Source organism: Hippocampus comes, unplaced genomic scaffold, assembly GCF_001891065.2.
Source record: "Hippocampus comes isolate QL1 unplaced genomic scaffold, H_comes_QL1_v1.1 scaffold58, whole genome shotgun sequence".
Lineage (NCBI taxonomy): Eukaryota > Metazoa > Chordata > Actinopteri > Syngnathiformes > Syngnathidae > Hippocampus > Hippocampus comes.
In genome coordinates, this window is record NW_017805118.1 from 799445 (window position 1) to 815331 (window position 15887).

The window sequence follows — 15887 nt, forward strand, 5'->3', positions numbered from 1 at the left end:
GTGTTTTCAGATTTATTGATGAGACGGTCCTCCATCCTTCAAGAGAACTCTTTAAGAGACTGGCAGCTGATCCCAGGTCACTCATTAACTTACAGCTTCAAGGGGGACTCACTTGTATCCGGAAACTCAGGGCACTGAGGTCAAGTCAGAAATGTAAAAAATGTCGAGGGAGGCAAGCTTCATTTTTGCCATTTCCCGAACCGAACTCACTCGTCCCCTTTTAAAGGTTTTCTTATCTTATATTATCTTATCTTCTCTTCTCTTCTCTTCTCTTCCCGCAGACCTCCTCCGAAATACATACTGTAATTTCCGGACTCCAAAACCGTGCTGATTAAAAGCCGCAAACAATTAAATGTAGCCGTAAAAACACATTTGTACATACATTGGCCGCGTTGAATTAATAGCTGTGGGATTTGCCGTCGAGCTTCACCACTCAGCAGTGCAACCATTGGAAACCAGTTTATTACATATTGAGGGAGACGCAAGGGAAGCACGAATTTCTATATAGGGCCCTTTCGTAATTATTATTTTTTTTCTGACGCCCGTGCACAGCTCTGAGAGTGGGTGTGTTCATAGAGGGAGAGCGCACTTTGCTCCTGATATTTTCTGAACGTAGCCAGTACTGCCACCCCAATTGGAGCACCTAGTGGCACTCCATGTTCGGTGCACTCTGAATAACCGAATGCGTGCAGGAGTCAATGAAGGGATGTCACTCCATTGCTGTCCTGTCGCTAGTTGCTCGAGATGGTGAGAGTCAGTCATCAAATAATTAACAGACAGACCGAGGACGCACTGCAGAGATGGCTGTATTTATGGCACTCGCTCCCAAAGCTCATTAAACTCAACTCCAGATTCTTCTTTTTGTGCTCAATCGCTTCTTAAACAGCTGCTCACTTTTCTCACAGCCCGCTGGAGAAAAAAGAAAGTTTGGCCCCCCCTGCGCTTGGACTGCTGCCCCTGTGACTCGACCTGAGAGAACTGAAAGGACTGTTTTGGCGGTGAGTATATTTGTGCAAAAACATTGCCAGTCTGATCAGAATGAAACCACGCATTGTGATGTTATGATGTGAAACGTCTCCTCATAAGTCACGCTCAGTCGAAAGAGAATTTTTTATTTTTTATTTATTTATTTGCGGTGAGGCAGAAGCAGGCAAATAATTAAACAAACAATAAAAAAAATCCGAAAATATTTGTGCTCCTGCTGCCCCGGCCAGAGGCATTTCTGTTCCTGTTGCTTCATTCATTTATTCATTCTCTTCCCGGACTATGTCGTGAATGGCATGCCGAGGGCATCATCGAGCAAAGACTGTGTCGTTCCTATTAAATTATTAAAAATGAGCTAACATTTGGCCGACAGCTGAGAATTGTGGCCAGCAAAAAAAAAAATGTAAGTCAAAACAAACAAATCCAGAGAATTTGAATATTTAATAACAATTGATGACTTGGACAGGACCTTGTTTTCCGGACAAGTTTTAGAGTAGAGCCTTGAATGTGAAAAGACAATTACTCGTACTCAAAGTACTTAATTAGCGTCCACAATGCGATTCTAACTCTCATTCTATCATTTTGGATGCACAAAGATACGTCACCTTGTACATCTTGAGCACTGTGTTCTCATTTCCGAGATTGTCTCAAGGACTGCATGGCCTCTGACCTTGTTCTCAATTGTTTCAGGGCAGTTCGTCTTCTCTTGTACTCGGTGAGACGACACCCGTTTTATAGAGGGCAGTAGACCGAATAACATTTAATGCGAATGTGGCCTTTTTGTATTTTCACAGAGAAAGTCACGGAGAAGGAAAGGATTTGCAGAAAATAGGACTTCTGTCTCTTTGTTTTCACCTTGAGCATCGCCCTCAGTCATTCTACCTCCGAAAGAATGATCAAGACTGCAGAGAAGGAGCAGCCTTCATTCTGTTCTTCAGTCAGGAGGTCAATTCCTCGAGGAAGGAAAAGCGACATGCAACGCCATCATTGTGGAACTACGCAGTTTAAATTCACTGCTCATCGTGTGAATGTGATTCTAAGACGCATTTGCAATACCAAAATCACAAGTAACAACCCAAAAAGGCCTTTACACACTTGGTCTCAAAAAAAAAAAGCTTGATATACAAACAATGGCCGAGACCTGGATTTGAACCTCGAACCGCCAGTATTTCCGACCACTGCCTGCCTTCAGAAGGCCATCCTGAGACCAGGAGAGAGTTTGCAAAGCCAACTTCGTTTCAGATTGAAGACGAGGCGCACAAAGTTCTGTCGTTTTGCTTTGTTGGCAATCGTGAATAAAGTGCAAATAAAACATCCAAACGTGCAAGCAAACTTTATTCATTGTTTCAAGATGCTTTGTTGATCAGGGCAACTCCGCTGGAATAGTTGAGACGCAAGTCTCGTCTGGATGGTTGCGGGGTGGTCTCTGCTGGTCCGGGGCCGGGGGCTGAAGAACCCAAAGGATCACGGTGAAGACCAAGATGCATTGTATACAATTACCGCATTCTATTTTTTTTCTGAATATGCTCAAAATTTATTTGTGGTGTTGAGCTGCGCGGGGGGTGGTAGCGTGAAGTCAGAGAACCAGACTGCCTTGTTCCGAGTCCACGCGCATGAATTCCAGCAGAATGCGGTCTCTTTGCAGCCTCTCCGCCACCACGAGCAGCCCTTCACAGCTGAACAGACTCAGAATACTTCGGTCTCAAACTCCAGAAAAGGGCCCGCCAATGGCAAGGGAAAACCATCAACCCGATCTCGATCTCCAATGTCAGCGAACAGCAGTAAGAATCATTAGGAAATTCAACCGCGACCGCGCGGGACTCTCGCACCCGTTGTCGACGGTGCTGACGCTTCAAAACAATCAAACCAACACAACAAAAGTTTGAAACGAAACGTAGGGCGCCGTCTACTGGTGCCTAATAGGAACGACAAACCTTCGACTGAAGTGGCTCTCAACTTTACAAGCACAGCCCCGCCGAAAAACTAGAACTCTCTGCTGTCTCACCATGTTGGTCTTTGTCGTTATGTTTATGATCTTCTGGGCGAGTTGGAACTGGGAAAGTCAATTCCTCACACCAACACAACAAAAGGTCTGAACGAAACGTAAGGGCGCCGTCTACTGGTGCCCAATAGGAACGACAAACCTTCGACTGAAGTGGCTCTCAATTTTACAAGCACAGTCCCACCGAAAAACTACAACCCTCTGGGTACCTTTATCAGGTGCTGTCTCATCATGTTGGTCTTTGTCGTTATGTTTATGATCTTCTGGGCGAGTTGGAACTGGGAAAGTCAATTCCTTTTGTGTTTTTGAACGCTTGGCTAATACAGTACTGTAAATTTGATTCAGATTGCTTGCCAAACGCCTTTGTGGTTTCCCGGACAGTAGGGGGCGATGTGAATTAAGGACGTCCAATTCAACAAGAAGAAGAAGAACAACAAGCACAAGAACGGGACCACATCCGGTTCAATGAGCAAGTTTTTCCGCTCTCCACAAGTGCTGTTCTCAGTGAGTAATTTTAACATTTTAAACTGACTTCGCCGCTTATCTCTGAGTGTATAGATGTAGACAATTGGGGAGCGTTATTAATAAGACACGTTGCTCCTCTAATTTTGTTGTTGTGACTCAGTTTTTCCGCTCTCCACAAGTGCTGTTCTCAGTGAGTAATTTTAACATTTTAAACTGACTTCGCCGCTTATCTCTGAGTGTATAGATGTAGACAATTGGGGAGCGTTATTAATAAGACACGTTGCTCCTCTAATTTTGTTGTTGTGACTCACTAAGTCACTGGAAGTTATCGTCAAAAACAACGTCAGCAAAGGGGGCAGTGAGCGAGCACGCTGCCGACAAGTATACCTCAGCTGTCAATCAATCAAAAGGTAATCGAGAAGAGCGTTTGACTTGAATGCTATTTTGTATGTTTTCCAGACCACAGCTGCTGTCGAACAGTGGAAGTGTGAAGGCTTCACATCAGGGGGCAGATTTGTTTCAAAACTATTCACGCAAATGCATCCGTGACTTTGTTCACTTGTTTTACGGAATATATTTGTGATTTTCAAAAACTAAATCCTACATTTCAAGGAATATGTGTTGATAATATCCACAGATATACTCGTAATTTTCACACGTGTTTTCGTGTCCTCAAATCCATTCACGATTTTCAAGTGGTTTTTTTTTCGACGTGGCGTGTTAATTTCTCATGATTTTTAGATCCCATCTTCGTCCGCTAGGCGGCAGTGTTGCTGTCTCCAATTCACGGGAACGACCTCTACCTCCGATTTCGTTTCAAACTTGGAAATTCAAAAAATGAAAAAGGACTTTTAATAATTTGTTGATTTAACACAACTCTGGAAAAAAAACACGACCGTAATTTGTTTCCCTCGAGCTTGTTTTGCTTTGACACGAAGATGTACTTTTTCTTCCGTTGGTCTGCTGCTGCGACGCCGTAGAAGATGATGTGGTAGCAGCACATTGTGAATGTTCTCCGTGTCAAGGCTAAACAAGCTCGAGTTAAACAAGCTACAGCCGAATTGTGTTTCCCGACTTTGATGCAACAGAGTAGGCATATCGCAATTCCTTTTCTTTTGTGGATGGTTGAACGAAATTGAGTATTTTCAAGAGTTGAGCAGTTGATTGAAAGGAGGTTGCTCATTGTACTTGAGGTGTGGAGAGAGAGCCGCGAGCGGATCGCTCAGACAGATGCATTGCGAGTGTGGGCACGTTTGGAAATGGATGGGTTGAAAGTAAAAGTCTGCCACTTCACAAATAATTACTCAAATTAAAAAAAGAATCAAAAGAAACAACATTTTTATAGACTAAAGTGTGTGACTTTCCACTTTTGTTTTTTTTCTGCCTGACCATATTAGTCAGATGACTGGCCCAAAGGTGCAGCCGCCAGACTCGGAAGGTGCAAGCTGCATTTGGACACGTGTGAGTACTGAGTTGCGTGGTGTGCTTGAAGAGCTGATGTCTGATGTCACGTTGCACCACAAGGTGGAGGTGAGTGCGCCCGCCTGTCTCTCACTCAACTTAAACTTTTGCTTCGTGTACTGCACAACAGTGTCAACTACACATCGACAACCCGAACACATGATCAAGCAGGACATGCTCATGTCCCCCTTGGTGTGTCATGAGATGTCAGTGACCTCACGCGTGAGCTGGTCAAGCACATGCTCCCATCTCGGGCCTGCCGTCAGTGTTTGTGTGTGTGCAACTTGAACTGTCCCACACAAAGATTGACTGGTCAAATGCTTTTACATTGTCATGTTTGCTTTTCTGTCCAATAAATTGTTCAACTTCAATCTGAGTCTTTGCCTTAATGACTAAATCCATCCTCATCTCACTCGAAGCCTTTTCAAAGACTGACGTCTTGAGCTCAGACTTGCGCTTCAGTCACATCAGACAGTCTTTTCACTGTTCCCGTTGGTCTCCACATGACTCGAAACTCCAGGAATCGAGCTTTTGGATCATGTGACACCGAAGGGAACAGTGAAAAGACTGATGTGTCTGATGTGACCCAAGTGCAACTTTGAAAAAGTGCTGCAATCCGCCCCAAACCACACCCAATTTGACATCCACCAATTGCAGTGAGGCCCGAATTTGCATAACTTAAAACCCTGATTTGCATAACCGTGCCCACTTCCCAAACCACACCCAATTTGGCATCCACCAATCGTGACGAAGCCCTAATTTGCATATATTTGCATAACCAATCAGAATAGATCAATTTACATAACCACGCCCTCTTTCCCTGGATCCGACCAATCAAATCGCTCTAAATTTGCATAGCCACGCCCCCTAAGGCTCGCTCCAATCAGAGGAGACCTCATTTGCGTAACAACGCCCCCTTTTCCACCAATCGCAGAACGTTATCGTCACGCTCCACCCACTTTCACGGCTATCAGCGAATCATCGGCCATCATTCCAGCCAGGCCACACCCACTTTCCTGGAATTTTCTGGCTGGGGGGGGGGAAAAAAATTCCAGGAAAAAAATTTTGAAAAAAAATTTTTGAAAAAAAGTTTAGAAAATAATTTTTGAAAAAAAGTTTAGAAAATAATTTGTTGTTTTTAAAAATGTTTTTTTAAAGTTACATTGTGGTGATGTGTTTAAAAATGAAGTTGAGAGTTTAAGTGTTCTTTGTAATCAAGCTTTATTTCTTTTGCAGAGAAGACAATCACAATGATGGTGCATTGAACGAGTGTAAATGTCTCCTACTTTTCAGGCTGGCCCAAAATTTGACTTCAGCACCTTGCGAATAACGGGAAGAAGAGCAAAAAGTGTTGGCTGCAGGTCTGTGCTTGTAGGTCGACTCTGGCGGTGAGCAGGTTACTCCCTCTTGTGGCACAGAGGACCCAAGAACCATCTTCCTTCAACTCTGAAAAACGAAATCCGGCTTATTGAAATAAGACTTCTTTTCCAGCAGGTGGCTCAGTCACGTTTCACTTCATCGCACTCCAACAGCTCCATCTGAAAGACAAAGCACAGATCGGTAGACACCAATGACAAACCAGAAACGCAGTTTCGTTGTACTCTGGTCCTCATTTTTCAACTTGCTTCCCAAGTGTTGATTAACTGGAGACTGGAACCTTTTGCTGTGACAGTTGCTCAAGCTGCTACTGGTCCAGTGACTCATCCAAGGTGGTCAAACTTGCCAACACCACAAACGAGAGACCCCCCCTCACTCTTATTTCGTACCTTTCAACGGCAACGTTGCAAATGGAGGCAGCAGTGAGGATGGTAGACACCAATGACAAACCAGAAACACAGTTTCGTTGTACTCTGCTCCTCATTTTTCAACTTGCTTCCCAAGTGTTGATTAACTGGAGACTGGAACCTTTTGCTGTGACAGTTGCTCAAGCTGCTACTGGTCCAGTGACTCATCCAAGGTGGTCAAACTTGCCAACACCACAAACGAGAGACCCCCCCTCACTCTTATTTCGTACCTTTCAACGGCAACGTTGCAAATGGAGGCAGCAGTGAGGACCTCCTGCAAGCTTGTCACATTTGTCTCTTTGCCCAGCAGGTGGAGGGTCACTGGAAGCTGCACTGCATGCAGAGTCAAAGAAAAATCTGGTGGGTGTGCTTAACAAAATATGCAGTGCTTTTTGGGTGGAGCTTCAGTCACCAGTCTGCGTGTGTGTGTGACAGCAGGTGGCTCGTGACGCCACGTTTCCTGAGGGCCTGCCGACAAGCAACAGGTCCAAACGTTGAAGAGGGAAGACTCGGATTCACATCGTCGATCGGGTCCTTGATCACCATCTGGTGGACAAACACGCACATGTTGAGCAGGTGCCACTCCGCTGACAGTTTCCTCCATCTCTCTTCCTGGTGCAACACACCTGATTGGATAAGTGAGAGAGGGCCAGAATTAAGAGCCCCGCCACCGTTTGATTTGAGCCACAGGTGCGCCTACTCAACCAGCAGGTCAACGAGCTTCCGGCAATTGGTTGAGGAGTAGCTCCTGTGGTTGAAACCAAACTTTGACATTTCTGGTTTTGACACCTGTGCCCAATCTTTCGGAAATCACATGCTGATTCAATTACGAGTCGTCACACGTGTGTAAAAGGGTTTGCTTCACTTGTGAAAAGAGCTGGACGCCTCTTCGACAGCGCGGTGGCCTGAAAGACACAGTAACGTAAGCTCTTCACTTTTAAATATTCAACCTTCCAAGTGCCTGGCTCAGCACCCCGATATTTGGTCGACATTTCGAAGACCTGCCACAGCCTCGTGGAGCCAGGGCCCAAAACGCCACAGGACGGCAGCCATTTTATGGGTCGTTCTGTCGACGTGAGCCTGTGGAGACAGAAATGACAATCAACACATTTCGGGATTTAGTCTGTTGTGCAGCGGTATATTAAAACGTGGCAGTTCTACCGTGTTGCAGTCAATTCGGCCATTCTGTAGCAGATGCGAAGCCTGTGGATAGAAAAAGAGACAAATTAGATGGGCTTGCTCCAAACGGTTCAGGACTTAAATTACACGTTAAAACGCACAGCGAGTGGCCCGTGCTAGTCCATTTGAAGATTTGTACCTGTGAACAGAAAGGATACAATTAACACGCACGCATGCACATTAGTTCGGTTTAATTGTGAGTTTAGAAATGAGTTTTGTCTTCTTACCCTCTCGTCGAACGTCGCTTTTGTCCTAGAAGGTTGGGGGGGAAAAAAAGGTTTTGTTGCAAAGTAAGTTCGCAGGAGACGCTGATTGCTCACGCTCGAGCAAACTTTTTGCTTAGCATGTTAACCAGGTGCGTGCACGTCTAAAGTGCTGCTTTCCATTCAAAGTGGGAGCCAAAGCGGTGTGTTTTAAGAGGCTATTAAAGAGTAAAAAAAAAAGTCACCTTGTTTGAGTTTACCTGGTCTTCTGGACGGGCGTGCAGAGCAGGAGCAGCATGAGGACGAGCGGAGGCTGTCGAAGGTGAGAAAGAATGAGTGCCTCGATGGCCCGGCTTAAATAGGCTTCCGCCGATGACGTCACTTCCGGAAAGAAAAAAAACTTAATTTGAAACAGGAAGTGAGAGCGAAGCTCTTGTGTTGAAAGAAACTGAGCGAAATGATGAAGGCTTTGCCTAAGGGCGGAAACGGGACTCGAACTTGAGTTCACCAGTGGAGAATCCCTGTCACATACCACTGGACTGTCCTTCCACACCGACGTCGACCACTAATACCTCTATCTATTGTAATTCCATAGTCCCGTTACATTAGGTCTATAAATATTATCACCCGAAAAGTTTGATCAGTGATTTAGCGTGGTCGAATGGATAACGACAATACTTGGTACCCGGGAAAACCGGGTTCGATTCTTGCTTAATTTATAAATAGAGCACATGGTGGGTCTCGAACTCGGTTCGCCTGACCACTACTCGATGTCTTTTACCATTAGGCCATTCTGGCGCGAAAATTTCGAAATTTTTACATGTAATCATAGGGCGTCCGTCTTAAGATGTGGAGACGGTCAAAAAATGAACATGTTTGGTGAGACGCTTGGCATCTCTCGTGGAGTGTTCGCTTCTGGTTCAAACTTCTCACTTCGCCCCTGAACGAGGAGACGGGAAACACCAGTTCGACTCTTGCTAAATTTATAAACGGAGAGCAGATGGAGGTTCGAACTCATTCCGCCTGCCTACCCAGCGATGTCTTTTACCATCAGGCCATCCCGGGACGAACATTTCGCAATTTTTATATGTAGTCGAAGGCGGCCGACCACGAGTTGATTTTTATTTTTTTGAAGGAAAAAAAAAACATAATTGGTGAGACGGTTGGCGTCTCTCGTGGGGTGGTCACTGATGGGACGAGCTTCGCCTTTGGGCGACGTGACGGCACTCCAACCTCACCCATCACCCCTCGACCACGCCAGTATTTCCGACCGCTGCCTGCCTTCAGAACGCCATCCTGAGATCAGGAGAGAGTTTGCAAAGCCAACTCCGTTTTCGATTAAAGACGAGTTGCACAAAGAGATCGTGTCATTTTGTTATTTTGCTTTCTTGGCGATCGTGAATAAAGTGCAAATAAAACACCCATACGCACACTTCCAAACGTGCAAACCAACTTTATTCATTGTTTCAAGATGCTTTGTAGATCAGGGCATCTCCGCTGGAAAAGTTGAGACGCAAGTCTCGTCTGGATGCTTGCGGGGTGCTCTCTGCTGGTCCCAACGGGGCCGGGGGCTGAAGAACCTGCAAAACCCAAAGGATCGCAGTGAAATCAAACTTCCTTTCATATTGGGGAGGAAACATCGGATGACTTTCTGAGGGCCCCCATAACTTTTCCCCCTCAAAGTATTCGCCGTATATCGATCAACATGCCCCACCCCACCACCACCACCACTACTTCCAAAACAAAGTTTACCCAACTACGACAATGCGTCAATGGGAGGCTTGTGTGTCGGCGGGCGGGGGGCGACGTCCTGACCGTCCGGCAGAGGATCATTTACCAAAATTCTGCCAACCGCTTGATGACAGCTGTTATGAAAGCGCTGATGTATAAAATTACCACACGCTATTTTTTTCTGAACATGCTCAAAATTTCTTTGTGGTGTTGAGCTGCTGGAGGGGAGGTGAGCTGTTCGGAGCTGGTCGTGTCGTAGCCTCGCTGGTCGTGTTGTCCCCTCCTTGCTCCGAGGACACCTGCATGAACTGCAGCAGAATGCGGTCAACTCCCAGCCCCTGCGCCACCAGGAGCAGCCTGTCACAGCCGGACAGTCTCACAAACATTTCAGTCTCAAACTCCAGCAGAGGGCTCGCCATTGGCAAGGGGAAACAATCAACCCGATTTCGATTTTCCAATACCAGCTAACAGCAGTAAGAATCATTGCATAATAATCATTGTCAAATTCTACCGCAAACTCGGAAGAGGCTCGCGCCCGTCGTCGACGGTGTTAACGCTTAAAAACAAACAAAACAACACAACAAAAGGTCTGAACGAAACGTAAGGGCGCCGTCTACTGGTGCCCAATAGGAACGACAAACCTTCGACTGAAGTGGCTCTCAACTTTTCAAGTACAGTCCCACCGAAAAAAATACAACTCTCTGGGCAACTTTCTCAGGTGCTGTCTCACCATGTTGGTCTTTGTCGCTGTGTTTATGATCCTCTGGATGAGTTGGAACTGGGAAAGTCAATTCCTTTTGTGTTTTTTTGCACGCTTGGCTAATACTGTAAATTAGATTCAGATTGCTTGCCAAACGCCTTTGTGGTTCCCCGGACAGTAGGGGGCGATATGAACTAAGGACGTCTAATTCACCAAGAAGAAGAAGAAGTACTAGCACAAGAACGCTACCACATCCGGTTCAATGAGCAAGTTTTTCCGCTGTCCACAAGCCCTGTTCTCAGTGAGTAATTTTAACATTTTAAACTGACTTCGCCGTTTATCTCTGAGTGAATAGATGTAGACAATTAGGGAGCGTTATTAAGACACGTTGCTCCTCTAATTTTGAAGTGATCGAAAAAACAACGTCAGCAAAGGGGGCAGTGAGTGAGCACGCCGCCGACAAGTATACCTCAGCTGTCAATCAATCAAAAGGCAATCGAGAAGAGCGTTTGACTTGAATGCTATTTTGTATGTTTTCCAGACCACAGCTGCTGTCGAACAGTGGAAGTGTGAAGGCTTCACATCAGGGGGCAGATTTGTTTCAAAACTATTCACGCAAATGCATCCGTGACTTTGTTCACTTGTTTTTCGGAATATATTTGTGATTTTCAAAAACTAAATCCTACATTTCAAGGAATATTTGTTGATAATATCCACAGATATACTCGTAATTTTCACACGTGTTTTCGTGTCCTCAAATCCATTCACGATTTTCAAGTGGTTTTTTTTTCGACGTGGCGTGTTAATTTCTCATGATTTTTAGATCCCATCTTCGTCCGCTAGGCGGCAGTGTTGCTGTCTCCAATTCGCGGGAACGACCTCTACCTCCGATTTCGTTTCAAACTTGGAAATTCATAAAAGGAAAACGAACTTTTAATTTGTTGATTTAACACAACTCTGGAAAAAAAAACACGACCGTAATTTGTTTCCCTCGAGCTTGTTTTGCTTTGACACGAAGATGTACTTTTTCTTCCGTTGGTCTGCTGCTGCGACGCCGTAGAAGATGATGTGGTAGCAGCACATTGTGAATGTTCTCCGTGTCAAGGCTAAACAAGCTCGAGTTAAACAAGCTACAGCCGAATTGTGTTTCCCGACTTTGATGCAACAGAGTAGGCATATCGCAATTCCTTTTCTTTTGTGGATGGTTGAACGAAATTGAGTATTTTCAAGAGTTGAGCAGTTGATTGAAAGGAGGTTGCTCATTGTACTTGAGGTGTGGAGAGAGAGCCGCGAGCGGATCGCTCAGACAGATGCATTGCGAGTGTGGGCACGTTTGGAAATGGATGGGTTGAAAGTAAAAGTCTGCCACTTCACAAATAATTACTCAAATTAAAAAAAGAATCAAAAGAAACAACATTTTTATAGACTAAAGTGTGTGACTTTCCACTTTTGTTTTTTTTCTGCCTGACCATATTAGTCAGATGACTGGCCCAAAGGTGCAGCCGCCAGACTCGGAAGGTGCAAGCTGCATTTGGACACGTGTGAGTACTGAGTTGCGTGGTGTGCTTGAAGAGCTGATGTCTGATGTCACGTTGCACCACAAGGTGGAGGTGAGTGCGCCCGCCTGTCTCTCACTCAACTTAAACTTTTGCTTCGTGTACTGCACAACAGTGTCAACTACACATCGACAACCCGAACACATGATCAAGCACTTCTACAATATGTTTTTAAACCTTGAGGTGGACCAAGTTAGTATATATATATATATATATAGGTGCTCATGTCCCCCTTGGTGTGTCATGAGATGTAAGTGACATCACATTTGAGCTGGTCAAGCACATGCTCCCATCTCGGGCCTGTCGTCAGTGTTTGTGTGCCTGCAACTTGAACTGGCCCACACAAAGATTGACTGGTCAAATGCTTTTACATTGTCATGTTTGCTTTTCTGTCCAATAAATTGTTCAACTTGAATCTGAGTCTTTGCCTTTCATAACGAAATCCATCCTCAACTCACTCGAAGCCTTGTCAAAGACTGACGTCTTGAGCTCAGACTTGCGCTTCAGTCACATCAGACAGTCTTTTCACTGTTCCCGTTGGTCTCCACATGACTCGAAACTCCAGGAATCGAGCTTTTGGGTCATGTGAAACCCATGGGAACAGTGACAGACTGTCTGATGTGACCCAAGTGCAAGTCTGAGCTCAAGACTCAAGTGGAATTTTGACAAAGTGCTCCAATGCCCGCCCCAAACCACACCCAATTTGGCATCCACCAATCGCGGTGAAGCCCTAATTTGCATAAATTTGCATAACCAATCAAAACGGGACAATTTACATAACCACGCCCACTTTCCAGGATCCGACCAATCGAATCGCACCTGATTTGCATAACCACGCCCCCTGGACGCACCCACCAATCGGAGAAGACCTCATTAGCATAACCACGCCCCCTTTCCCACCAATCGCGGCACGTTATCGTCACGCTCCACCCACTTTCACAGCTGTCAGCGAATCATCAGCTATCATTCCAGCCAGGCCACACCCACTTTCCTGGATTTTTTTTTCTCTGCCTGGAAAAAAAAATCCAGGAAAAAAATTTTTGGAAAAAAAAATTTTTGAAAAAAATTTTGAAAAAAAATTTAGAAAAAACTTGAAAAAAAACTGAAAATAATTTTGATTGTTTTTAAAAATGTTTTTTTAAAGTTAGATTGTGGTGATGTGTTTAAAAATGAAGTTGAGAGTTCAAGTGTTCTTTGTAATCAAGCTTTATTTCTTTTGCAGAGTACACAATCAAAGCAGATGAAAAAGTTGCAAGTTGGATGGCAGTCTGCTTGTTGCTGGGCAGCGAAGTGGTCGGCTCTTGAGAAGAACGTGGGACAGGTGTGTTGACCTGAGAGGAAAGACATCCGTGAGTTACACGCAAGTCAATTTCTCGTGCAGACAATGATGTGTTAGGCATGAAACTTACCAGAGTCAGTGTTGGGTCTTTGGAGAGCAGGAAGCCGATCATGTTTACTGCTGCCTAGAGAAAGAAAAGGGGGGGTCAAAAAAGTCGTCATGATGGTGCATTGAACGAGTGTAAATGTCTCCTACTTTTCAGGCTGGCCCAAAGTTTGACTTCAGCACCTTGCGAATAACAGGAAGAAGAGCAAAAAGTGTTGCCTGCAGGTCTGTGCTCATAGGTGGACTCTGCCAGTGAGCAGGTTACTCCCTCTTGTGGCACGGAGGACCCAAGAACAATCTTCCTTCAACTCTCAAAAATGAAATCCGGCTTATTGAAATGAGACTTCTTACCCAGCAGATGGCTCAGAGTCACGTTTCACCTCATCACACTCCAACAGCTCCATCTGAAAGACAAAGCACAGATCGGTAGACACCATTTACAAACCACAAATGCAGTTCCGTTGACTCTGCTGCTCATTTTTCAACTTGCTTCCCAAGTGTTGATTAATTGGAGACTGGAACCTTTTGCTGCGACAGTTGCTCAAGCTGCTTCTGGTCCAGTGACTCATCCAAGGTGGTCAAACCTGCCAACACCACAAACGAGAGACCCCTCACTCTTAATTCGTACCTTTCAACGGCAACGTTGCAAATGGGGGCAGCAGTGAGGACCTTCTGCAAGCTTGTCGCATTTGTCCCTTTGTCCAGCAGGTGGCGGGTCACTTGAAGCTACACTGCATGCAGAGTCAAAGAAAAAGCAGGCGAGTGTGCTTAACAAAATATGCAGTGCTTTTTGGGTGGAGCTTTAGTCACCAGTCTGCACATGTGCGTGACCTCAGGTGGATGTGACGCCACGTTTCCTGAGGGCCTGCCGACAAGCAACAGGTCCAAACGTTGAGGAGGGAAGACTGGCTTCACAACATCTATTGGGTCCTTGAGCACCATCTGGTGGACAAAAGCAGGAGAAACACGCACATGTTGAGCAGGTGCCACTCTGCTGACAGTTTCCTCCCTCTCTCTCCCTTGTGCAACGCACCTGATTGGATAAGTGGGAGAGGGCCAGAATTAAGACCCCGGCCACGGTTTGATTTGAGCCACAGGTGCGCCTACTCAACCAGCGGGTCAACGAGCTCCCCGGGAGTTGGTTGAGGAGTAGCTCCTGTGGTTGAAGCCAAACATTTTGACATTTCTGGTTTTGACACCTGTGCCCAATATTTAGTAAAGCACATGCTAATTTAATGAAGAGTCGTCACACGTGTATAAAAGGGTTTGCTTCACTTGTGAAAAGAGCTGGACACCTCTTGGCCTGAAAGACACGGTAACGTAAGCTCTTGACTTTTAAATATTCAACCTTCCAAGTGCCTGGCTCAGCACCCCGATATTTGGTCGACATGTCAAAGACCTGCCACAGCCTCGTTAAGCCGGGGCCCAAAAATCCACAGGACGGCAGCCATTTTATGGGTCGTTCTGTCGACGTAAGCCTGTAGAGACAGAAATGACAATCGACACATTTGGGATTTAGTCTGTCGTGCGGCGGTATCTTAAAATGTGGCAGTTCTACCGTGTTGCAGTCAATTCGGCCATTCTGTAGAAGATGCAGAGTCTGTGGATAGAAAAGAGACAAATTAGATGGGCTTGCTCCAAACGATTCAGGGCTTACATTCCACATTAAAACGCACAGCGAGTGGCCCGTGTTAGATTCCATTTGAAGACTGGTTCCTGCGAACAGAAATGACACAATTAGCACGCACATAGGCACAATACTTTGCTTTGATTGTGAATTTAGAAAATGAGTTTTGTCTACTTACCCATTCGGCGAAACGCCGCTTTCGTCCTAGGATGTTGGAAAAAAAGGCTTTGTTGCAACGTGAGGTCGCAGGAGATATTGATTGCTAACGCTCGAGCAAACGTTTTTGCTGAGCACGATCGCCAGGTACCAGCATGTCTAAAGTGTTGCTTTGCTTTCCATTCATATTGAGCGAAAGCCGTGTGTTTTCAGAGGCTATTTAAAGAATAAAAAGTCACCTTTTTGGAGTTTTCCGTGTGGATAGGCGTGCGGAGCAGGAGCAGCGTGGAGACGAGGACAAGCGGAGGCTGTCGAAGGTGAGACAGAACGATTGCCTCGTCGGCCCGCCTTAAATAGGTTTCCGTTGATGACGTCACTTCCGGAAATAAAATAAAAACTTTTAATTTGAAACAGGAAGTGAGTGTGAGGATATTGTGTGGAAAAAAAACGGAGTCAAATGTTCAAGGCACCACCCGGACTCGAACTTGAGTTCACCAGGTGGGAATTACTGTCGTCCACCACTGGACTGTCCTTCCATGGTGACGTCAGCTACTTCTACCTTTATTTATGGTCATCAAATAGTACCGTTGAAGAATGTAATTGTATAAATACAACCACCCGAAACCTTTTCCCAGCAATCTAGCGTAGTCGAAAG

The 15887-nt window shown here is 45.4% G+C and overlaps 1 long non-coding RNA gene across 1 annotated transcript; it reads left to right on the plus strand.

Annotated features, from left to right (window-relative positions):
• The first annotated feature begins 8211 nt into the window (after nucleotides 1-8211).
• LOC109513342 (uncharacterized) lies at nucleotides 8212-15618 on the plus strand. Its single transcript, XR_002167731.1, has 2 exons — nucleotides 8212-8306; nucleotides 15459-15618. It is a non-coding gene; the product is annotated as an uncharacterized LOC109513342 (long non-coding RNA).
• The last annotated feature ends 269 nt before the right edge of the window (nucleotides 15619-15887 follow it).